A 26,433-nucleotide genomic window follows, 5' to 3' on the forward strand; every position below is an offset into this window, starting at 1 on the left:
AATTCAGATTCAAATTGCAGACACACACCAGGACATAGATACAGCCTGACACAGCCAGGTAGCCTTGACCGCGAGCCACACACAGCTGTGGACACAGATGAGCAGGTGTCCAGGGGCAACTGGCGCACACACAGACCTCCCAGATACCAATGCCACTGTCAGATGTGGATGCAAAATCAGAGAGGGCACCCACAGACACACAAAGATGTGGCTACTCAGAGGTAGACACACATGCAGGCATGGACTCAGGTACAGACATGCAGACACACCTGCAAAAACAGACACACCTATGTCCCTTCCTGTAGCAAAACCCAGATAATCCTCCGATCTCACCCATCCTTGTATCTGTCTAATCAGCCATCCATCTAATCAGCCATCCATCCACTCACCCATGCATCACCTACTCACCCACCTATCCATCCACTCATCCCTTCATCCATCCCTCCCTCTGCCTTCTCTTCCCTCCCTCCCTCAATCCATCCATCCACTGAGCTTTCTTGAGGCCCCACTGTGTGCCAGAAAGGAGCAAGGCCGGCCTTCCAGGGACTCAGCCTAGGACTTCTCGAACCTGGCAACCAGGGGGCCTATCACTCATCCTGGTATCTCTGGTCTCCTGGTCTGCTGTGCTTCCGGATCCACTGTGAGCCCTGAGCGGGAAGGGTTCCTGGAGAGACAGAGGCCCACGGGGCTTTCCCGGCACTTTTTCTGAAACAAGCTCTACATTCCGGAGCAAGCTCTACATTCCAGAACAAGCTCTACATTCTGGAACAAGCTCTACATCTACTGATGAATTTGGATGATAGAAGCAGCCCCCATCTCCATTCCTAGGTGACACATGGCTCAGGGAAAAAAACCCATGTTCCTTCAGTGGATATTTCTCCCTGGGTCAAACGGGCTCTGGCTGGAGTCTCGGTGAACAAACCCACAAACCGTGTTAAGCCCAGCTGACCCGTAATTGCCCCATTTTACAGAGATTTTTGCAGAAACTGTTCCCTGCAGCTGGTGAAAGCTCGGAGGAAAGAGCAGGGTGAGGAGAATCACTCGACCGAGAGGGAAGTCGGTCAAGAGGCCGGGGTTCAAGTTCCCACTCTGCCCCTGACCAGCTGTGTGGCCATGGGGAGGATTTTGCCTCTGTTTCCTCCTCTGCAAAATGGGGGAAAGAATTCCTCCCTCACAGGCCTGAGTAAGACTCAATCTAAATGACCATGGTGAGCATGCAATAACTGGGGGGGCCCTGAGACTTGGCACGGAAATATGAAGTGTCCCAGAACCTGGCTATTTCGGGACCTCAAGGAGAGACGGGAGGTATGGGGACAGTCAGTTCTGCAGAACAAAGGCTGTGTTTCCACAGATGTTAGCCCTGCCCCAAATGAAAGGATGGGTTTGGCCTTTTCTACCAGGTATTTTTTCCTTTAAAACCCTCAGCCTGGGATCTCCTTAGAATACAGGGAGCCACCTAAGTATTTTATTTTATTTTTTTTTTGAGACAGAGTCCCACTCTGTCACCCAGATTGTGCAGTGGTGTGATCTTTGCTCACTGCAGCCTCCATCCCTCGGGCTCAAGCGATCCTCCTGCCTCAGCTTCCCTGAGTATCTGGGACTACAGGAGTGTGCCACCACATCCAGTTAATATTTCTAATTTTTGTAGAGATGGAGGTCTCACTATGTTGCCCAGGCTGGTCTCAAACTCCTGAGCTCTAGTGATCTGCACGCCTCGACCTCCCAAAGTGCTGGGATTATAGTCATGAACCCCACTGTGCCGGCCCATGAGAGATTTTTAAACTTTTCTTGACCACAGTGTCCAGCATGGTGCCTGGCTCACCACCAGCCCCCAAAAATGCTTGATTTGAGAAATCATGAATTCTATCAGCAGCAGCAGCAGCCCCATTCTGAACATTGTTATTCCCTCTTCTCATATAGTTATTCCCTGCTTCTCATACCCACATAGAGTGGGTATGTCACGCAGCTCTGGGTTTAAATTTTGGCCTCCTCACTGTGTAGCCATGTCCACTACACAGCAAGTCACTTAACCTCTGTGCCTCAGTTTCCTCATTTGTAAAATGGGGGCAGTATTGGTACCCACTCCACAGAGTGTCAGGACTGAGTGAGCTAATTCATGGAGAGTTTGTACAGCAGCAGCCAAACAGTCGGCCCTCAGTGGATGCTGGCTGTGAGAAGAATCCCATTAGATTATTCCTGGATCCCAGCACAGGGCTTAGCACAGAATTCCAGGCCTGTCCCGCACCCAGCCAGCTGCCCCCACTTCCTCTCCCACATTCCACAGAACTATGGCCACCTGAGTGACGCATGGCGTTGAGCAACCCCAGGATGTGGCCAGTCGGGGTCAGGACTGGCTTCTAGGAAGGTGGCAGACAGAGGCCAGAACCCAGGCTTGGCCCAGAGACCTGGATTCCAGTCCCAGTGACCAGGCACCCTTGCCCCTCTCTGGGCTTCAGTTTTCCCATTTGTTCAAAGGGACTGGGAAACCGTGCCCTGTCTTACCTCACTGGGGCTGTAAAGGCTTCAAAACTCCACTGAGTCCCAGAGAGGGTGATCATGGCCTCAAGATCCCCAGACACTGCAATCAGGGCCCTTTGTCATCCATTCAGGGGAAGTGTTGTGCAATGCTTAGAGCAGGAGGGCTGTGAGGTCACTCTTGGCTGTGTGACCCTGGGTAAATTACTAGGCCTCTCTGAGCTTCAGTTTCCTTCTCTATAAAATTGGTATCGTAAGAGTCCCTGCCACTGGGGATTAGAGATAATGTTTCTACAGTGCTTACAGGTCACATAGTAAGTACTCAGTAAACGTCACCTAAGCTTTGTGATGATGTCATCAAGAGTGGGGACCCTCTCCAGAAAAGGGAGAGTCCCCGTGTGTGGGTGAAGCAGGTTGCAGTCAACGTAGAATATTTATTTGGTGAGTGTTGCTCAGAAAGTCTCTCTGTCTCACAAATAAATCTTGTTCCCACAGCCACTGATACCTAGAATCCCAACGTTAGAGAGATTCAGCCCCTTCCACGAGGATTCTCAAGCCTCAAGGTGGAGACAAAGGTGAATATTTAGAAACTTTGGAATAACCTACTACCAGCCAGATATTCCATTTAAACCCCACAGTATGGTTCTTATCATTTGTTAAATGAGGAACCCTGGGTTCAGAGAGGGGAAGTGCCTCACCCAAGGCCACACAGTCAGGAAGTGGGAAAGCAGGGCCTGTGCTTGGTTCAGAGGTCAGTCCTGTCTCCCCGTGCCCTCCAGGGCAGTCCTCAGGGGCCTGGGCCATGTCCAGTTCTACAGCTTTCAGCAAGTGAGGCCGCTAAGGACTGCAGCCTGTGCTCCTAATGCATGGCATGTAGTATACACTGGATGCTTAATAACTGTTTATGGCCTGAGGGAGGGATGAGTTACCCACAGCTGGAGAAAGAATAGAAGGAAGGAAGGAAACACAGAAACAAGATTAAAGTTCAGAAAGGTTGGAGAAACTGCCTAAGGTCACACAGCATGACCAGGCTCTCAGGCCCTGGCTCAGCTCAGCCACTCCTCGAGGACAAGGTGCCTCCAGGCCAGAGACAGATGTAGACAACTGATGTGAGAGGGAGGGAGGGCGGGGTGGGCAGGAGTGTGCCGGGGCATCTGGAGGCTTTTCTACCAACTACTGACTAAGCGGGATGAGCAGCGTCTGGTGTGAGGGAGCATAGGGAGGGTGGGGCAGGCTCCCCTGAGGTGGGATGGGGTGGGGTAGGGGTGTTAGGATGCGGACTTAGGGAAAATGTCAGGAGGCAGGCGTGACCTTTCAAGCCATTTGAGAGAATGGTCTGTCTGGGGCAGGATCTGGGTCTCTCAGGCTGTTGGGGACAGAGAACAGGGCATCTGTGTGGGGAGGGAGGATTCTTCCAGTGCGTCCACTTTGCAGATGGAGAAACTGACCTGGTCATCTTGTCCTCAGCTCTGACTCCACAATGTACCACCCTCCAAGTGTAGTCCATCCCCTTTCCACCATCCCTGCAACCGGCATAGGGTCCCAGCCCCTTGAGCTTGATGGACCATGGGCAGGCACTTTTATTCACTTCTCTGAAGCGTCAGTTTCTGTTTCTGTAAAAGTGGGAATCACATCCCAGACCTCACAAGGCAATGAAGGCCCTGCAGGGCTGACCCAGCTTACCCTTCAATCATATCTTCCACATTCATCCCTTCCAGCCTCACCAGACATGGTACTTGCCCTCAAATGAGCCCTGCAAACGCCCACCTCTAGGGCTTTGCTCCAGCTGTGCCCTCTACCCAGGATGGCCTTCCCTCTTCGCCTATCGAAGTTTAACCCAGGCTTTACCCATCCTCTTGAAACCCACCCAGAGACTTCCTTCTTGCTTTCTTGGCCCCACACCCACAGGACATAGTCACAGCCTACCTTGCATAAGTTCTAGTGTTTGTGTATCTCTGTCTCCCTCCACCCGCCTGGCTCTCAGTAGCTGTTCAATAAAGGCTTGTTGAATGAATTAATGACCTGTACCAGGGGTTCTAAGGAGCAGAGAGAGAGAACTTGTTCAAGCCCAAGCCAGGTTCTTAGGGTTAGCCCGGGAGCTCTGTTTGATAGGATTTGTGGTGCCAGTTGTCCCCGGTAGGACCAGGAATCAGGGTGAGGTGCTAGGGCCTCTCTCAGCCTTTGTTGTCTGCACCAGAGATGAGAGATCTGGGTCTGACTTACCCTCCAATTTTACCAATTTTACCAGGACAACCATTGGGAGATAAACAAAGGACAGACCTGGGGATGTGTGGGTAGCAGAGTAGGAATACCCACTGCTGCACCTCAGAGGGGCAACAGCCTTTCCCCAGGCCACACAGCAAGTCAGGGCAGAGTCAGGGTGGGGTTCCAAACACTATAGAAGTAAGTAGAGGCCCTGTACCAGCCAGGACATTGCATGAGGTATGATTCCACCAGACTGTTCAATTTCTATGGGAACAGATAAGTAAATATACATACAGTACATAAATAAAAACATACAGAAGAAGGTTTGGAAAACTCCAGTCCAAATTGCTGGCAGTGGTGGGAGGAGATATGGGAGGCTATGACTGGGGGACAGGCAGTGGTAAGTTTTGAAATTTGAGAAAGCTGTTTTTATGTAACTTGGAATTGGGTGTTGCATTTAACAAGGAGTGGGAAGGAAGATGAGGCTCAGATGCTGGAACCGGCAGTGAGTCCGTGTGGCAGGGGCCACAGCTCCAGGCTCCAACTTGCCCTCCTCTTATTGGCTGTGGCCTCCTCTTCTCCAAAAGGACTCAACATGACACGCCATCCTGCTGGGCTCAAAGGATGACATCAGAAGAAACGGGAGATAAGGAAAATAAGTCAAGTCTATTATTGTTATTATGATGTGGCTCCAGTTCCTAGCAATCCAGACACCCGAGGGAACGGGGAGTTGTAGGATTTTTTTGGAGAACAGAGTTCTGGCCATCTCTGGCAGCAAGATTTGCTTTTCTCATAGGACCCAAACTGACAACCCGATTATCCCTTCCTTAGCACACGACCCTAACAAAGATGGTCATCTGATATGACAACTCCAAAAGATGAGGAGACATTAGGGCTCAGGAAACACTAGAGGTGGGAGGTGCTGAAACGGTCAGAAAAACCACACAAGCAGGACCAGAGCTCTGACACTGACAACAGATGGGGCCATTTGGCTTTGGGATAAACGGTCCTGCTCATTCTGTGCAGCTTCACAGGGCAATTGTCAGTGATTGCCGTGGTAACCCAGAGCCATCCTATGAGTAGGGAGACTTCATGACCTGCACATTAGGCCCACAAGACACTTTTCACTCCCTTCTGGGTTCTTCTAGCAGTAGCAAGGTTCAACTACAAGGACATGGGCCTAGGTTCAAATCCAGCTCTGCCATCGACTGTCCTGTGTGATCTTGAATGAATCACAGCACATCTCCAAGCCTCAGTTTTCCCCTCTGTGAAATGGGGGTGATAAAAACTGTGCCTACATTACAGGATTTTTGTGAAGGTTATCACCATTCTTGGCAGACAGTAAGCACTCAAATAAAGGTGGTTGATTACTCAGCAATAAAAAGGAAAGATGCACTGACACATGCTACAACAAGGATGAACTTCCAAACCATCATGCTAAGTGAACACAGCCAGTCACAAAAGACCACATACTGTCTGATTCCATTTACACAAAACACCCAGAATAGGCAAATGCATAGATACAGAGGGTACATCAGGGGTTGTCAGGAGCCAAGGGAAGGGAGAAAGGAAGAGGGAGGAATGAGGAGTGACTGCTAATGGGTACAGGGTTTCTTTTTGGGAGTAAAGAAAACATTCTAAAATTGGATGGTGGTGATGTTTGCACAAATCCACAAATAGACTAAAAGCCATTGAACTGTACACTTAAATGCATGATTTTTATGGTATGTGAAATATATCTCAAAACGTGGTTTTCAAAAATGTTTGAAAGATTTAAAATAAAAAAGCCAGGAATAAAGCTCTGAAAGTCTTTGCAAATATTGTCTCATTCTCAAATAAAAAAAAATCTAAGAGAAAGTGCACATGTATGTGCCCAAGGAGATGTCTCTAGGAGGGGTCTTTACAGCATTGTCTGTTACGGCAAAAACCCATCACAACCTAAGTGCCCAGTAGAGGGGGTTGGATAAAGAAGCCATGCCTGGAAATATTACTCAGCAGTTGAAAGAAAGAAGAGACAGTCTCCTGTGTGTGGACATGAAAAGAATTCCAAGTCATAATGTAGAGCGAAGAAAGCACGTTACAGGACATTGCATGAAGTACAATTTCAACAGACTGTTCAATTTCTATGGGAACAGATAAGTAAATATACATAGAGTACATAAATGTAAACATACAGAAGAAGGTTTGGAAAAATCCGCTCCAACTTGCTGGCAGGGTAGGGGGGGATATTGGGGGGCCATAACCGGGGAACAGACGGTGGTAATGAAAGGTGATTTCAGTATTCCCTGGAAGGTGAGAAAAGTCTTCTGTGAAGAAATAATGTTATGTATCACTTAGGTAATTAAAGATTAATTTTACAAAAAAAGAATAACCTGTTTTACATTTAGAATTAAGCTTTTACTAAAAAAGGAAATACTCCAAAATAAAGAAATTCTGGCAGAGTAGAGAGAAAAAAGTAAAGTCGAAGATAAAAGAGAAAGTAAATGTGCCCCCCACAAAACCCACAATCAACCCCTAAAATACTTTTGTTAATATTGGCACAGTCTTGCAGAACCAAACCCAAAAACAAGCACATGAACAAATAAGAAATTCAAGATGAGATTTGAATCACATCTAAGAAACGTAATTTTGAGGGCTACACCGAGTTTCTGCTTACTTTACACACTGTTTATGTCTCAAAGTGCTCCTGCAGCACCACCCTGGAAAGTGCTTGAAAATCTTCTATTTTGTGATTTTGTGTCAATGAAAGTTCAGAGAGGTGCAGTGTATTGCCCAAGGTCACACAGCTCAGAAAGGGTGAAGCAGGGGCGCCAAGAAGTGCTTGCTGGAATATCACGCAAGGGGAATTAAGCCTGCGTTGTGGGTGCCTGGCCAAGATCCCATGGCCATGTGGGGCTGCTGGAGACACGGAGGGATGAAGCACCAGCATACTACAGCATTCCCCTACATCCCTCCCACGAGGCTGAGTCATTGGCTGTGTCTGCCTGGCACACCCAGTTTGGTCAATAAGAGTCAAACACACTTTCATTCATGGAAATAAATGACCCTTTGGGGGCAGTAGCGGAGCTCGTTTGACTAAATTGAACACATGTTTGGCTAAACTGACCACTTGTTTCTCCTGCCTGTTTGATGAGCTGCTTGAGTGACGTCTGCCTGAACTGAGTGCTTGTAGGTCTGAAGGAACATTCAGCTTGACCCAGTTAGTTTAAACCCCGATCTCCACATCTGCGGAGGGGCTGCAGTCACCTCGCGCCAGCATCACAGGAGATGGGAGGTTTGGCCTCAGTCCTGGAAGGGCAGGGCTCAGTCTCCAGAATAATAAACCCCCCACACACGTACAGGCATCTCTAGTTGGTGGTGTCCTCTTTGTAGGCACAGCGAGTCCTTTGTTTTGCCTCTGGCTGACTGCTCTTTTCCATAGGATTGTTGATATTGTCAAACTGTCAATCAAGTGGCCTCACCCAACTCCAGTTAAGGGCAGATCTAGGACCCAAACTCAGCCTATCAGATGCTCTTCTGGGACTTTGACACTTACAACTCTGACACAAGTTCTAAATAATGGTTGAAATTTGCTGGTTCATGTCTAGAACTACGTCAGCTCTCATCTTTTCAAAAGTTGGGCTTTTTAGCTGTTTATTTGATTTTTTAAAAGTCATATTTATGGAGTTAAAATTTACATACAATACAATTCACCCGTGTTGTATTACATACAATACAAGTCACCCATGTTATATTACATACAGTGCAATTCACCCATATCATGCAATACAGTTCTGTGACTCAACAAACATACATAGTCGTATTACTACACCACAATCATGATATAGAACATTTCCGTCACCCCCCAAATTCCCCTCATGCCCTTTTGCAGGCAATTCTCTCCCCCTACCCTCCACCCCTGGCAACTACTGATCTGGTTACTGCGCCAATGGTTTTGTCTTTCCAGAATGTCACAGGCATGAAATCACACAGCATACAGCCTTTTGTGTCTGGCTTCCTTCACTTACTGTAATGCATTTGATTCATCCCTGTTGTTGCAGGTATCAGCGGTTCATTCCTTTTTATTACTGAGTACTATTCTGTCACATGAATATACCACAATTTATTTGTACATTAACCAGTTGAAGGACCCTGGGGTTGTTCTGGGCGATTATGAATGGAGCTGCCATGCACGTAGAGGTACAGCTCATTGTGTGGACAGATGTCTTCACTTCTCTTGGGCAAATACCTGTGAGCCATCCCCACATCCTTCCAGTTAATTTTTTGGTTGTGGTTAAGCTGCCCTGAGCCTCTTTTCATTCATGCAACCCAGCAGCTGAATGGGACAGTGACATCTCCCTCGTCTAATTCTCCCAGTGACTCTATGGGGTTTATGGATTATTGACCTCATTTTACCAAGGAAACAGAGGCTTGGAGAGCCTAAATAACCTGCCCCAGACCACATATTAGGTACTCAAATCTAAATCAAAGTTACAAAGGAAGCCACAGCCACCTTTCTAATTTCCTAGTCACCTTGGTGGGAGGGGAACTTTCACAAGGAAGGTTTTAACAAGTTTTTATTGACTGACAGGTGATCGAATAAATGCCTCACTTAAGGGAGTTTATTCTCTGGGCCTCAGTTTCCCATTTGTGAAATGACATGTTTGGACCAAGTAATGAATTTCTGATGCCCCTAGCGTCCGTGATGTTCACATGCAGTGGCTGTGAAAGTGGAGTCATCAGGGCCTTCTTTTCGGATAAAGAATTCCAGCAAAATGGAGCTGGTGGGGGAGGGGGAGGGGGGAGCCCAGCACTTACTCCCCAATCAGTTCCCACAGGCGGCCTCCTGACCTTGTGCCCGGGGCTGGTTGACCCCTAGAAGAGCAATTTGCACTTCCTGCCTTTCTGGCCTAAAAAAAAAAAAAAGAAAAGAAAAAAGCCCCTGTCACCTTGGATTAACATCACCCAATTTGCTGAGAATCTTCTAAGGGGTGCAGCCCCCTCTCTTCACCAATATTTTCAGAATGTCCAGTTTTCTAAACGAGACTTGGCAGGGTGGTTTCTTTTTTAAGCTTTTTAAAATAAAATAAATCACCCTGTGCACGATCCTGGAACCTCCAATTAGATTAACCCTATGGTTTCCTAAGTGGCAGCCAGCTGTGGGCACAGAGAGGTAGGAGGAGGGAAGCGACAGAGGCCTCACCTATGAGCCAGACTCACCTGCTTCCTAGGTCACCTCCCTTCCCACAGCTCACAGGACAGTACCCAGGCCCATCAGGAAGCTCAGAGGCAGAGCGACTGAGGGCTTCAAGGCCCAACAGCTCCTAGCTGTACAACCTACTGCAAATTTCTTCATGTCTCTGACCTCAGTTTCCACACCCTGATAATGGGGGTAACGAGAGGACCAAGCTCACAGAGTAGTTACGAATAAATGAGTTATTGCATGGTTTAGTGTTTGGCGCAGGGAAAAGCTGCAAATTGACTGTTTTTATTACTCTTATAATTACTTCCGAGGGCTTCGAGGACCTCGATTCCATCTGCACCCCTGTGGGTCAGCTCTGAGGGTAGATGAGAGAGAATGGTCATTGTTCACCTCCTGTGTGCCAGGCTCTGTGTGAAGAAGCTTTATGCATGTGATTGCCCCCCGCCACTTTTTTTTTCTTTCTTTTTTTTTTTTTTTTTGAGACGTACTCTTTTGCTCTATCACCCAGGCTGGAGTGCAGTGGTGCAATCTCAGCTCACTGCAACCTCCACCTCCTGGATTTAAGCAATTCTCCTGCCTCAGCCTCCTGAGTAGCTGAGGTTACAGGCATGAGCCACCATGCCTGGCTAATTTTTGTATTTTTCATAGAGATGGGGTTTCACCACGTTGGCCAGGCTGGGTTCAAACTCCTGACCTCAGGTATCTGCCCGCCTTGGCCTCCCAAAGTGCTAGGGTTACAGGCGTGAGCCACAGCGCCCGGCTGTGATTGCCTTTTGATTGTTTGTTCGTTCTCAGCCGCATCTGGCCTCATAAGGACAGTAAGTTAATCCTTCTCTCAGGCAGATCTATGTCTAGATGACGAATGGCTCCATCACCCAATTTCCAGATGTAAAGAGTAGGGGTCAGAGGCCGGGTGCGGTGGCTTACGCCTGTAATCCCAGCACTTTGGGAGGCCGAGGCGGGCAGATAGCGAGCTCAGGAGATCAAGACCATCCTGGCTAACATGGTGAAATCCCGTCTCTACCAAAAATACAAAAAATTAGCCCAGTGTGGTGGCGGGCGCCTGTGGTCCCGGCTACTTAGGAGGCTGAGGCAGGAGAATGGCGTGAACCTGGGAGGTGGAGCTTGCAGTGAGCTGAGATTGCACTACTGCACTCCAGTCTGGGCAAGGAGCATGCCTGTGGTCACTGGGGGAACTTCTCGAGCTGGGGTGGGCTCTGTGATCTGTCTGGGTGGATTCATACTGGATCTGATCCCTTCCCTGTGGGTCCTGGTCCCATGCTCTGGCACAGACTACAGATGGGGAAAGTGAGGCACTTGCCCAGGACCAGATCTGCCCAGGTGCCAAGCTCGCACTTTTTGCAAAATACCAGCATTAGCTAGGGAGGGAGTAAGGATGAGAACAGCTGCAGAAGGAGGTGGGTGGTATTGTTGTCCAGGTGGGAGAGGACGGAGGCTGGGCTGGGAGGTGGGAGGACCCTGCTCACACCCCCTTTGTGCATACTGTTTCTTGTGCTTTTTTATCCTTCACAGCTTAACCCCAGGATCACGTCTCGACGACGACCGCCTCATCAACGGTTGCTTGGCCATCATTTGCCAAGGGCTTACTGTGTGCAGGGGCCCTGCAATTTACATGCATCATCTTCAGTCTACTCACCAGCCCTGACTTTAAATGCCATCTATGTGCTGAAGGCTCCCACATTTGCATCTTCAGCCCTGTCCTCACTCTTAAATCCCAGGTCCAGGTTTCCAATCGCCTCCTCAAAATTCCTGCTGTGCCCCACCCGCTATTCACTCCCCCGCAGTATCCCCATCTCAGTGGATGCAAACACCACCATTCCCTCTGCTCAGTCCCCAGGGTCAGCCTTGACTCCTCTCTCTCAGATCCCACCTCAATTTGTCAGGAAATCCTGGTTGCCTTGCCTTTAAAATGTCTCTAGAATCTGGCCACTTCTCACGACCTCTGCCTCTGCCACCATCATTCTGGTGCAAACCACCAGTTCCTTTCACCTGGACTAGGTCTCCCTGTTTTTCCCCTTGCTCCCCACTTCCAATCTGTATTCCGCAAAACAGCCAAAGGAATCTCTTTAAAACTTAAGTCAGTTCCTGCCACTCCTCTGCTCAAGAGCCTGCAGTAAACCCCCGCTTCACTCTGATTAAAGCCAAAGTTCTCATCAGGTCCCCAGGACTTCCAACATCTGATCCCATTGTTCTCAGACTTTCTTTCTGACTACTCCCTGCTCACTTGGCCCCGGCACGCTGGCCTCCCTGCCATTCCTTCAGCTTGCCAGGCATGTCCTCTGTTTAGAACTTTTGCACTGGTCGTTCCCTTGGCCTGGAGTGCTGTTCTTTGACTTGGTGGCCTGGGTATAGTGTGGCACCTGAGAAGTCTGTGCTGCATCCACATGGCAGGCTCTGGAGAGTGTGAAGGGAACTTGATGATGAAGGGACAGAGATTTGGCCCACACACATTAGATGCTGTGTGACCCTGGAGATTGCTTAACTGTGTCTCAATTTCCTCTTTAGCCAAATGGGCTGTAAGTGAGCTGATGACGTTACTGGGGTCCCTGACTCATTGTAGCTTATGGGGAGAAAGTGGTCATGCCCTCAGAAACTGTCTGGTCAACCCTGCCATTGTAGAACTGGGAACATTGAGGCCAGAGAGGAGTCCCATTGTCCAAGGACCCATAAACAGTTAGAGACAGAGCTATGGGGTTTTTGAAAGATTAATTTACTTATTGAATAATTTCTTTATTGAACATTTATTGAGTGCCTACTGTAGGCTTAATTGTGAGTAAGACAGTTTCTGCTGGCAAGGAACTCTCAGCTTAGTGGACAAAACAGATGATAAGGTGCTCACTATGCAAATAGTAATTCCTGGCCTGGCGTGATGGCTAACCCCTGTAAGCCCAACAGTTTGAGAGGCCAAGGTGGGAGGATCGCTTGAGCCCAAGCGTTCAAAACCAGTTTGGGCAACACAGTGAGACTTCGTCTTTACAAAAATAAAAATAAAGTATTAGCCAGGCATGGTGGCACATGCCTGTAGACCTAGCTACTTGAGGGAGGCTGAGGCAGGAGGATTGCTTGAGCCTAGGAAGCTGAGACTGCAGTGAGCCATGATTATGCCATTGCATACCAGTCTGGGCAACAGAGTGAGACCCTGTCTCAAAACAATAACAACAACAACAACAACAAACAAGAACAACAATTAATTTTCACAACCTGTGTTCAGGGTCGTAGCGGAAGAAGGCTTGGGACCTGAGAGACCTCCAGATAAAAAAGGGATTATCTCTGTGTGGCAGATCAGGACAGCCTCCATGGAGAAGGTGACACAATGTGGGTTTTGCAGTATGAATATGAATTATGCAGATAAGGCAAAGAGGAGCATTTCACACTGATACATTTTGGATGTTGTCTGCTCTAAATCTCATGTTGAATTGTAATCCCCAGTGTTGGAGGTGGGGCCTGGTGGGAGGTGATTGGATCGTGAAAAGTGGATTTTTCTGCAGCCATAAAAAAGAATGAGTTCATGTCCTTTGCAGGGACATGGATGAAACTGGAAACCATCATCCTCAGCAAACTAACACAGGAACAGAAAACCAAACACCGCATGTTCTCACTCATAAGTGGGAGTCGAACAATGAGAACACATGGACACAGGGAGGGAACATCACACCCTGGGGCCTGTTGAGGGGTGGGGAGAAAGGGGAGGAAGAGCATTAGGACAAATACCTAAGGCATGCGGGGCTTAAAACCTAGATGATGGGTTGATAGGTACAGCAAACCACCATGACACATGTATACCTATGTAACAAACCTGCACGTTCAGCACATGTATCCTAGAACTTAGATTAAAATTTTTTTAAAAAGTGGATTTCTCATGAATGGTTTAGCATCATACCCTTGGCACTGTCCTCATGATAGTGAGTGAGTTCTAACGAGATCTGGCTGTTTAAAGGTGTGTGGCATCTTCCCCCTCTCTCTCTTGCACCTGCTCCCACTATGTGATATACCTCCTCCCACTTCACCTTCACCTTGTACCATGAGTAAAAGCTCCCTGAGGCCTCCCTAGAAGCCAAGTGGATGTCAGCACCATGCTTGTATGGCCTGCAGAACCCTGAGCCAATTAAATCTCTTTTCTTTATAAACTACCCAGCTTCAGACATTCCTTTACAGCAACGTAAGAACAGCCTAGCAGACATGCAGACTTGTCTGTGCACACAGGGGTAAAGTTACAGAAGTGAGGAATAGCGTAGAGAATTCACAGGAAAAAGGAGTCAAACAGTATGGCTGGGGTTTTGGGGGTACTTGGAAGGAATGTCAAGGCTGGAGTGGTTAGTGGGGCTTGGACAACAAACGTCTTTGTCTACCAGACTCAGTTTAGGACACGGGGAGCCATGGGAAAGTTTAAAGCAGAGAAGTGGCACAGTCAAGGCTGCATTCTGGGAAGGTACTGCTGGAATTGTTCATCATGGAATTTTAGATATTTTTTTTTTTTTTTTTTTTTTGAGGCAGAGTCTTGCTCTGTTGCCCAGGCTGGAGTGCAATGGTGCAATCTTGGCTCACTGCAACCTCTGCCTCCTAGGTTCGAGCCATTCTCCTTCCTCAGCCTCCTGAGTAGCTGGGACTACAGGTCTGCACCACCACGCCCAGCCAATTATTTTGTATTTTTAGTACATTTCACAGTATTGGCCAGGCTGGTCTTGAACTCCTGACCTCATGTGATCCACCCACCTTGACCTCCCAAAGTGCTGGGATTACAGGTGTGAGCCACCATGCCTGGCCAGAATTTTAGATCTTGAATTTAGTGATTACCATCATCCCTGGGCCCTTTTTAAAAGAAGAGCAAATTGAGGCCAGAAAGGGAAATGGCACCCACTGTTCATCAGGGGCAGAAGCACATTCCCCCACCTTGGTCTGTGTAGGTGGGGCTGAGCCTGAGGCTGGGGTATGTTTGCAGATCCTGTGAGGTGAGCTGTTCCCATTGGGATCAGTTCCCAGTCCTCTGTGACATCCCTCTCTCTGCTCCTCCCCTTCGGACCTGCCCTGCAGGCTCCAAATATCGTGGTTGATATGGAAACTCTCCTGTTACACATTCCTTTTCCAGTTGTGTGACCCTGGCTGTGTCCTTCCTCTCTGGAGCTTTGGTTTCCCCATCTGGCTAATGGGAGTGATAAATGGAGTGATGGCTGGCACTGATTATCAAGCACTCGGGGATCTCCTCCAATTCTCCCAAAGGCCCCGAGGAAGAAGAGGGTCTGCCATTATCAGTGCCTTGTCCACCGGCAGAAAGTGTGAGGCAGAGCTCGTTGTGGAAAGCAAGGCTCATAATTTACCTCACTAGCCTGTGTGGTTCTGGATGGCACAGAGCCAACTGGGACTCTCGTTTTTCTCATTCTGGTCCCTACTCCCTTCTTCGTGTGACCTAAGACCTTAACAGCTGTGTAAGTGAAAGCAGAACAAACAAAGCACCCACTAAGAGACTTCTCATGATACCAAGGGGCAGCCCCAGAGGACAGACCAACCCTCCTCTCAATCCCAAAAAAGCCTCTGCCTGACTGAGCAGAGCTGGGAGCAGTGATGTCAGGCCTGGCTTGGTAGATCAAAGCAGCAATGGCCCCAGGGCCTGATGGGTGCACAGGAGGGGCAGGGCTGAGTTGTTGATCTAGCTCTTAAAGATCCTTGAGCTTGAAGTCACCCTGGGACAGCCTCAGCGAGCACTCAAGACTGGCACTTGGGAAAGGTCACATGGCTTTGATGCTTGGCCAGTTTTAGATGGGGAGAAGCACTACTATGTTAGAGTCTAGATTATCTTAGAAACTCAGCTCTACCCAGGAGTTCCTGAAGAAAGACCCTGGAATCTCTCAGGCAGCAAATGGAGGTCAACTTGGTCACCAAGCGTGGCTTGGTGCCCACTCTGGACCCAGCTCTGTGCCAGGCCCTGGGGGAGATGAAGAAATGAGGCAGGACTGTTTTCTTTCTGTGGCTTCAACAGAACATCTGTGGTTTCCCCCTAATTAATCGTAATACATGTTCACTGTTTAAAATTTATGAAATACAGAACAACCAAAAGATGAAAGTTAAAGTCAATCCAAATATCACCAACAAAGAGAACAAGTGTTAACATTTTGTTTTATCTTGTTCAGTGTTGCTATATCATATTTAAGTGTCTGTGTATATACAAACTCATATAATTATGTATTTAATTTCTAAAAATGGAATCACTCAATTGTCCAGGAAATATTTGTTGAACATTCACCCTGTGCCAAGCATGTGGCAGGCAGTGGACCAGAGGATGCGATTCCTACTATCATGAAAGTTGCCTCTAAGCACTCTTTTGTCCCTTGCCTTTTTTCGCTGTGTGCCTAACATTTTCAAATCACATGTATTTCTACAACATATTTATCGGTTATCAAGAATTTCATCACATGGCTGAATCCTAACTTATCAAGCCCCGCTTTTCTTGCACATTTAGGTTGCTTCCCATTTTTTCACTACTGCAAACAGTGCCATCCCTGTAGCCTTGGGCTCATAAGGTGGATTGGCTTATTCCATATAAATTTCAACCTCCTCTTATATGCCTTCCTCAACTGCAGGGGCTGGAAGTGTGAAGAGTGCATTTCCCAACTCCCTTGCAGCTAGGTTTAGAGACCAATTAAGTAGTTCCCATTAAATGCACTTGTGTGAGGTTTTGAAGGCAAAAGAGAGAGGTCATCCTCCTTCTTTTGCTGGTTGTGAAGTCATTGAGACCTCCCACAGGTGTGTCTACAGTGCCTGGTCACCAACTCTTGGGTGTTGAGAAGTGGTGATGGGTCATCAGCCGCATCTGATGGCTGGAGTGAAGCTAAGGTGACAAATTCCTGAAGACAATAGTTCCCAAGCTTCTGGGTGGTGGCAGAGGCAGCAGCTTTCCTGGGCAGGGCAGTTTAGTGGTGACATTCTAAGAATCACTCCTAGAAGCCCAGGTCCCTTGCTTCAGAAGTTTCCATGATTTTGCAAGAACACAACTTTTCGCATTAAATCTCCTTATGTTGAAAGTAGTGAATGTGGTTTCTGTGTCTTGCACCTGAACTCCGGGTGATGTAAGCTACATCTTTGAGCCTGTTGGCAACTATTTCCTTAGACTAAATCTCTACCATGGAACTTATAAGTCAAGAATTCATTCTTTTTATTTATTTAAATAGTTTTACTGAGACATAATGAACATACCATATTTAAAGTGTAAAATTTGATGTTTAGTGTATTCACAAAGTTGTAGATCTATCATCATCATCTGATTTTAGAACATTTCTTCACCCCAAAAAGAAATTTCATGCCCATTAGGAGTCAACTCCTTACCTCTCTCCCCAGTCCCAGGCAACCATGAACCTATTTCCTATCTTTATAGGTTTACTTATTCTGGACATTTCATATAAATCAAATTATACAATATGTTATCTTTTGTGGCTGGCTCCTTTCACTTAGCATAATGTTTTCAAGGTTCATCCATGTCGTGGCACATATCAGAATTGTATTTCTTTTTATTGCTGGATAATGTTCCATTATATGAATATACTGCATTTTATTTATCCATTCATCAGCTGATAGACATTTGGGTAGTCTCCACTTTTATTTTATTTTTAGAGACAGGGTCTTGTTCTGTAGCCCAGGCTGCAGTGCAGTGGCACAATCACGGCTCACTGCAGTCTCAACCTCCTGGGCTCAAGCGATCCTCCCACCTTAGCCTCCTGAGTAGCTGGGACGGGACTACAGATGTGTGCTACCACACTTGGCTAATTTTATCTTATTTTATTTTATTGTAGAGACAACGTCTCGTTATGTTGCCTAACTTGATCTCAAACTCCTGGGCTCAAGCGATCCTCCTGCCTCAGCCTCCCAAAGTGTTAGGATTACAGTCGTGGGCTACTGAGCCTGGCTTGTTTCCACTTTTAAACTCTTGTGAATAATGATACTGTGAACATTTGTGTACGTGTTTTTGTGCGGATGTATATTTTAATTTCTCTTGGGGAGGCTCGTGTCAGTGAAAGTCGGGGTGTTGGTCGGGGGCCGAGCAGGCTGTAGTGGTACTTGGGAAGGAGAAGGAAGGGGAATGGAGGCTTACTGTAACATCCAAAAAGCATGATGATAAAATTGCAATTGGATTGTGCCTGCATTTCTTCTGGAAAACAAGACTTGAATGCAAAGACAGCACCAAACAAATCTAGAATGACAAGCCTCAACATGTACTCTAACAAGATGGTTTCAGGCCCAAGGGATGTTACTGGTGGAATTTGGAGGAAGAATCCTTCCTTTGAAGTTTTTCTATATTGTTGTGTTGAGAATGCTTCATGGTATTCAGTCAACTGGAGCGTGTACATGGAGTTTTGATATTGCCGCCTGCCTTTGGCCAGAAAAACAGTTTACTCCTCCAAGAGCTCACTCAGGTGAAAAGTCAGGAATTTACTCAGACATTCTAACACATGTGTCATCAATCTTGGAGTTTCCTCCCCCTGACGTTGATTTATTACAGTCTCTGGCTCCGTCTACGTGTGGATGGAAGATGTCTGGGAAAGTCAGAGAAGCCTATTACGAGTTTGGTCTCCAAATCCAAGGATTGATATTTTTGCCGGATTGGACTGCTTCTGTTTGAAAAAGAGGCCGGGCGTGGTGGCTCACGCCTGTAATCCCAGCACTTTGGGAGGCCGAGGTGGGTGGATCACCTGAGGTCAGGAGTTCGAGACCAGCCTGGCCAACATGGCGAAACCCCGTCTTTACTAAAAATACAAAAAAATTAGCTGGGCATGGTGGCACATGCCTGTAGTCAGTCCCAGACACTCAGGAGGCTGAAGTATGAGAATTGCTTGAATCCAGGAGGCGAAGGATGCAGTGAGCCAAGGTCGCGCCACTGCACTACAACCCGGGTGACAGAGTGAGACTCCATATCAGTACCAAAAAAAAAAGAACGAAAGAAAAAAAAAGAGAAAAGGGTGGTGGTGGGAGTTATTGTCGGTTATCTCCTGGTACTTGTCTTCCTCTTCTTCTCTAATAAAGGAATTTTTAGCAGAGAAAAAAACATTTCTCTTGGATCTATATACCTAGAAGTGGAATTGCTGGATCACATGGTAACTCAATGTTTAACTTTTTCAGGGACTACCAAACCGCCTTCCAAAGTTGCACGATTTCACATTCCCACTAGCAATGTATGAATTTCCAATTGTTCCATATCCTCGCCAACACTTAATGTAGTCTCTCGTTTTCATTAGAGCCAGTCTAGTGGGTATGAAGTCATATTTCATGGTTTAGATAGACATTTCCCTAATGACTGAAGATGCTGAACATCTTTTCATGTGCTTACTGGCCATTTGCATATCTTCTTTGGAGAAATATCTCTTCAAATCCTTTGCCCATTTTTAGGTTATTTGACTTTTATTTATTTATTTAGAGACGGAGTCTCACTCTGTTGCCCAGGCTGGAGTGCAGTGGCACACCCTCGGCTCACTGCAACTTCTACCTGCCGAGTTCAGGTGAGTCTCATGCCTCAGCCTACCCAGTAGCTGGGACTACAGGTGCCAGCCACCATGCCCAGCTAATTTTTGTATTTTTGGTAGAGACGGGGTTTCACCATGTTGGCCAGGTTGGTCTCAAACTCCTGACCTCAAGTTATCCACCTGCCTTGGTCTCCCAAAGTGCTGGGATTACAGGTGTAAGCCACTGCACCTGGCCCCTTACATTTTATTATTTATATGAGTTGCAAAGCTTCCTTATATACTCTGGATACAAATCCCTTAATAAGATATGTGATTTTCCTTTTTTTTTTAGTTTATGTGGGTTGTGTTTCCACTTTCTTGATGATATTGTTTGCAGCAGAAAACTTTTTAATTGTAAAGAAGTTCAGTCTTTTTTTCTTCAGCCATTTGTGCCTTTAGTGTTATATATAAGAAGACTTAGATTAACCCAAGGTCATGAAAGTTTACTCCTGTGTTTTTTTCTAAGAGTTTTACACTTTTAACTTACATGTAGGTCTATGATCCATTTTGAGTTGATTTTTGTGTATGATGTGGATGTGAATATCTAGTTGTCCTAGCACCAGTTGTTGAAAGACTCTTCTTTCCCCTGTTGAATGAATGGTCTTGGTACCGTTGTTGAAAGTCAATTGGCCATAAGCATAAAGGTTTATCTCTGGATGCTCAATTTTATTCCCTTAATCTATATGTCTATCCTTAGGCTGGTACCAAACTGTCTTGATTACCTGAGCATTGCAGTTAGTTTATTTGGGGTCTCTTGCAATTCCATATGAATTTTAGGATCATCTTGTCAATTTCTGCAAAAAAAAAAAAAAAAAAAAAAGCCAGCTGGAATTTTGACAGAGATTGCATTGAATCTTTAGACGAATTCCAAGAGTATTGCCATCTTAATGATATTAAGTTCTTTGATCCATGAACATGGAGTGCATCTCCATTTATTTAGATCTTTCATTTCTTTCAACAATATTTGGTGGTTTTATGTATACAAGTCTTGTATACCTTTTGTTAAATTTATACTTAAGAATTTATTCTTGTTGATGCTATTGTAAATTAAATTGTTTTCTTAATTTGATTTTAGATCGTTCATTGCTGGTGTATAGAAATATAATTGCTTTTTATGTATTGATTTTACATACAGGTTGCACAACCTTGCTGAATTTATTAGTTTTAGTAATTTTCTAGTTGATTCCTTACCATTTTCTTGTATATAAAAGATTATATCATCTGCAAGTATAGTTTTATTTCTTTCCCATCTGGATGCCTTTTATTTCATATTCTTAACTAATTGCTCTGGTTAGAACCTCCAGTACGATGTTGAATAGAAGTGGCAAGAATGGGCATCACTGTCTTGTTCCTGATCTTTGGGAGGGAAACATCTAATCTTTTGCTGGGAAGTATGATGTTAGCCATAGGTTTTTCATCAATGCCCTTTATCAGGTTAAGGGCACCTATTTTTTTGAAGGCTTTTGTTTTGTTGTGTGAATCGTGCTTCTTTGAGATACCAATCATTCTTTCTTGGCTACTCCCTTGGCCACGTAATTCCCATGACAAGCTGGGTCACTATGAAGGAATAGCCTTCAGACATGACCAAAATTCTCCAGGTGATGAAAAATCAGTAGAAAGGGGGAGGAGGGGGTGGAGGAGGGAGGGGGGGAGGACAGGGGGAACACACATCCTCTTCCTTGATCCAGTTACAATACTCCTGCTTGTGCAACCAAATACAGAACTGGCCCTTTGGTGACTGTAATTAAAATGTGGGTCCCTGGCTGGGCACAGTGGCTCACGCCTGTAATCCCCAGCACTTTGGGAGGCCGAGGCGCACAGATCACCTGAGATCAGGAGTTCGAGACCAGCCTGGCCAACATGGCAAAACCCTGTCTCTACTAAAAACACAAAAAAATTAGCTGGGTGTGGCAGGATGCGCCTGTAGTCCCAGCTACTCAGGAGGCTGAGATAGGAGAATTGCTTGAAGCCATGAGGCAGATCGCGCCACTGCACTCCAGACTGGGAGACAGAACGAGACTCCATCTCAAAAAAAAAAAAAGTGGGTCCCTTTATGAGCTTTCAACTAAAGTAGTGGTTCTCAACCCTCAGTCCAAAGCATCCCCCACTTTAATCACTTTTTAATTGAGGTATAGCATTGTGACAGTTGATTCTGTGTGTCAACTTGGCTAGGCCACCATCTTTTTAAAGATGAAATTAGTATTTAAATCAGCCGACTCGAGTAAAGCAGATCACGAAAGTAAAGCAGCAGACAGAGTGAAGCAATCTGTGTACCGTGTGGGTGGGCCTTGGTCAATCCATTGAAAGCCTTCATAGGAAAGGACTGAGTTCTGCCAGCAGGCGGCCTTCAGACTTGAACTGCAACGTCAGCTCTTTTCTGGGTCTCCGGCCTGCCAGCCTAGCCTGCAGATTTGGGACTTGCCAGCCACCAGTCATATAAGTCAATTCCTTAAAATAAAATAAATCTCTCCCCTCTTCTCTGCTCTCTCTGTCTCTCTCTCTCTCTCTGTCTCTCTCTACACACATACACACACACACACACACACAAACACACACACACCCCCCTATTGGTTCTGTTTTCTGTTTCTCTGGAGAACCCTAATACAAGCCTATATACAGAAGAGTGCACATTACTGTACAACTTGATACATTTTTACAAACTGAACCCATCAGATCACCAAACAGGAACATGACCAACACCGCGGAAGTTCCCCTTGTGCTTCCATCCACCTTCCATCCCCCACAGGTAATCACTCTCCTGCCTTCTAACAGCATGGATGAGTTGTGCTGATTCTAGAACTTTCTGTAAGTGGTGTCACTCAGCACGCACTCTTTCGTGGCTGGCTTCTCTCACTCAACCGTATGCTCGTGTGAGACCCATCTGTACTGCTGAGTGTAGTTGAGAGTGACTGATTCTTCCTGCTGTGGGTGCTCCATTGTGTGGCTCCCCTCAGTTTATGCATCCATTCAGCTTTGAGATATTCAAGATATTCATGTTGTTTCCAGTTTGGAACTATTACAAATGGTGCTGCTGTAAACATTCTTGCACATATCTTTTTTTTTTTTTTTTTCAAACAGGGTCTCACTCTGTCACCCAGGCTGGAGTGGTGTGCCGCCATCAGGGCTCACTGCAGCCTCTACCTCCCTAGGCTCCAGCGATCCTCCCACCTCAGCCTCCTAGGTAGCTGGGACTACAGGTGCATGCCACTATACTTGGCTAATTTTTGTATTTTTTGGTAGAGATGAGGTTTCGCCACGTTGCCCAGGCTGGTCTCAAACTACTGGGCTCAAGCAATCTACCACCTCGGCCTCCCAAAGTGTTGGGATTACAGCCATAAGCCCCTGCACCTGGCCACATATCTTCTGATGAACAAGTGAATACATTGTAGCTGGGTTTAAACCCAGAAGTGTGATTACCCAAGCCCCCTTTCTTATCACATATTTTAAGCTTTCTTTCATTTAAATGTTCAAAATGAAACTTATGGATGATAATGCACACACACATCAATGCAACGTCTCTAATATAAAGGAGACATAAAGTGGGAGTGATTTGTGATAAAATAATGCGTATTTCAATATATTCTTGGGCACAGCTACCCAAGAAGGCATAATGAAGATGCCAGAACCCTGTATGCCCATAATTAGTAAGTCTGGATTCCAGAGATGTAAGCAGACCAGACGCCATGACACTAAAGAAGTTCAGAAAAATGAAATGGCAGGAGGTGAGGGTGAAGATTAAAATCTGCTGTTTGGGCAAGACATAACAGACTTGACTTATTTGTATGTGATAACAGAAAGAAAGACTTTAATTGGAGTAAGGAGAGTACCCCAAGACACGCTGCTGCCTGTCAGTGGGGGAAATAAGGAAGGTGAGCCTCAGTGTGTAGTGATAAAGAATTCCCATTTTATGTCACAGGCCAGGGTAGCTGTGTGGTCACCCAGAAAATGCATCTTCCTTGAAAATCCCATCTGCAGCGGAGGGGTGCATCCTGCCTTCAGATCCCTCATGAGGCAGAGGCAACATGCAGATAGATCGCGAAAGCAGCTTTAATCCAAAACGCTGTGGAGGAGCCATGTGGGGTACCTATGGAAACAATTTCTGAGCAAGACTGGAAAACAAACGGTGACCCCATCATCTCAATGTATCCTTTTCACAACATAGATCCAAAATGATCATCCTTATGGTCATTTTGTGAGATTCAGTGAGATTTCTTGCATCTCTACTAATTTACTAATACTTGTCTCTAAGATTGTAAAAAAGAGTCACACATCTCCTCTATTATAAGTATCTGCAGTTGGTCTCATTGTTTTTGCTGGAACTGCATTCATGCCCTGGAACCCTTTTCCTCTAGACATGTAGTTGGTGATGGTCTAACACATTGACTAGACAGGCTGTGAGGAATGAGAATGTTATTCAATAATTGACTCACTGTCATTGCATTTATGTGTCCTTGTCAATAACAACCTTTTTCTAAGTTATTGAGTTTTTCATGTAACTTCTTGTAGAAACCTTTCAGTACTGCAATGTACTAAACGCTGACCTATATATAGTTGTCATAGGTTTGCATCTGGCGGACGTTTGAAAGCTATGAAGGATGTGGGGCAAATTTCTGTTGTGTGGGGCTGTCTCGTCCATTGTGGGGTGCCCAGCATTCCTGATTCTTGCCCTGTAAATGTCACTAGAGCCACCAGTGCAAAAACGACCCCATGAATTATGTAAAATGTCCCCTAGAGAGCTACTGATTTAAACCCACTCCATCTCAATCTTAACCTCTTCACCCCACACTTAGTTGTTGGCATTTGAGTCCAAGATCGGGGGTTCGCAGTCACTCTTATTATATCGTTTTTAATTTCTTTTTAGAGACAGGATCTTGCTTTGTCACCTGAGTTGGAGTGCAGTGGCACATTCAGAGCTCACTGCAGCCTCAATCACTGGGGCTCAAGTGATCCTCCCACCTCAGCCTGCTGAGTAGCTAGGACTACGGGTGCGTGCCAACACGCCCAGCTAAATTTTTTGGTGTGTTTTTTGTAGAGACAGGGTCTCTCTGTGTTGCCCAGGGTGGTCTTAAGCTCCTGGCCTTAAGTGATCCTCCCATCTCGGCCTCCCAAATTGCTGGGATTACAGGCACAAACCACTGTGCCCAGCCACTCTTATTATATTTTATTTTCTTATATTCAGCCCATCGGTCCTGCTGGTCAGGGTCTTTGGACATCCTGGTTCTGATATCCAATGCCTTATTGCCCCTCCTAGCTATGCTGTGCTGGGCCATCTTCCCACCTTAAAATGACCTATAGAACTGTTGAACAGGATGGGGCTGGGGACAGGGCCCTGTGACATTCCACCATGGACCTTTGTCAAGGGCAATAGCAAGCTGATCATTGATATCTTCTGGTTTCTGGTTATCATAGGGATACAGCCCAGTTTCCATCAATTTGTTCTTCCAGTGCCTAAATGTTAGAACTCCATGCAGGTGGAGAGAGTGTATCTCAGAAGAGAGAAGTGACTTGCCCAGGCTCACTCAGCAAGTCAGAGTCAGAGCGGGGACAAAGTAAGCTGCCTGAGGCTGACCTACTCCAGGGCTTAGGGGATTTAAATTCCTCTGATGGCTACTCAGCAGCTCAGAGTGGACCATGCACTGCTCTGATCTAGCCTAAAAAGGGGTGGAATCCGAGGGCCTGCCCCAGCCAAGCACACAGTGTCCATTAGCCTATTTTGGCATCGGGTCTGACTCTGGAGAATGGGCAGGGCGCCAGTGCTCTGCGGAGAGGGTGGGTTGAGCGGACCCATCTGATTAGAAGCACCAGCAGCTGCCTACTCAGGCTTCTGGGACACAGTGATAGACAGAGCTCCCAGATGCTCTGTGCTTCAGACCTAAGAACATAATCTCTACCCTCTGGGCCTCAGTTCTCCTACCTGTAAAGTGGGAGCAATCCCTCCTCCGTTGCTTACTGCCCAGAGGTATTGTAAGGAACCAGCAAAGAGGGCTAGACTGTTTAGGCCTTCTAGAACATTCCAAAGACATTGTCCTTTGCTCTGAGAGAAATGGGAGCCACTGAAGGAGTTTGAACAGAGGAGAGAAGCAATGTGCCTTAGATTTTTAAAAGGATGTTCCGGATACTGTGTGAGGAACAAATCACATTACAGGGAAGCTTGGAGCTGCTGGACCAGTAAGGAGACTATTGAAATAATCCAGGCCAGAGACAATGGTGGAGGTAGGGGAGCTGGTGAGAAAGGGTCACGTTCTGGATACATCTTGAAAGTAGAGCCAACAGAATTTACTAACAGATTGAATATGTGTGTGAGAGGGGTGTCAAAGGTGATTCCAAGGGTTTCGACCTAAGTAGGAGGGAGTTGTCGTTGCCTGGGATGGGAAGGTTGCAGGAGTTGCTGGTTTAGTGGGGCGAAAGCAGAAGTTTGAGTTTGAGAAAGTGAAGTTTGAGTTGCCTCAGACATCCAAATGGAAATGTCAGGTATGTCATCATTAAATAAATAAGCCCTGCTGCCTCCTGAGGAGTACATGACTTCAACAGCATGGACTCAGCTTTCTAAGAAATGGCAGCTTGGTCAGACATGAATGTCAGCATTTGAGCACCCACCCCCTGGCCACTGTTTTCTCTGTCTGCTCAGCTTCTTAATATACTTGCCTCATCTCCCATGTCTCCCCTGGTGCCTCAGTTCCAGCCCTACTCAATGGGTATTTGCTTTTTCTCTGAGACACTCTGGGTCGACCTGTAAACCCCAAAAGCAAATTCTGAATACTTGAGGCAGCTTGTATTTAAAATCAGATCATCCTATCTCTTTAGCCCAGGAGTTTGAGGCTGCAGTGAGCTATGATTGCACCACTGCACTCCAGCATGGGCAACAGAGCAAGATCTCATCTCTTAAAAAAAAAAAAAAAGAAAAAATCAGATCATCCCAGACAAATGCCCCCCAGTGTGTAAAAATCTACCCAGGTGTTTTTGTGCACTGCAGAGACAGATATGTTTATTTCCTATAAGTGGATTATTATGCATGCAGGAGAGCTCTGAACCCATCCCTGCCACAAACAGGTGGGGAACTATTAG

At 46.4% G+C, this 26,433-nt stretch overlaps 1 long non-coding RNA gene across 1 annotated transcript; it reads left to right on the top strand.

The window, feature by feature from the left end:
- The first annotated feature begins 605 nt into the window (after window positions 1–605).
- Window positions 606–12,065, top strand: LOC129052114 (uncharacterized). The gene is made up of 3 exons (XR_008516917.1): window positions 606–1,208; window positions 2,971–3,050; window positions 11,396–12,065. It is a non-coding gene; the product is annotated as an uncharacterized LOC129052114 (long non-coding RNA).
- Window positions 12,066–26,433: the final 14,368 nt, after the last annotated feature.

Source organism: Pongo abelii, chromosome 21 (assembly GCF_028885655.2).
Source record: "Pongo abelii isolate AG06213 chromosome 21, NHGRI_mPonAbe1-v2.0_pri, whole genome shotgun sequence".
Classification (NCBI taxonomy): Eukaryota; Metazoa; Chordata; class Mammalia; order Primates; family Hominidae; genus Pongo; species Pongo abelii.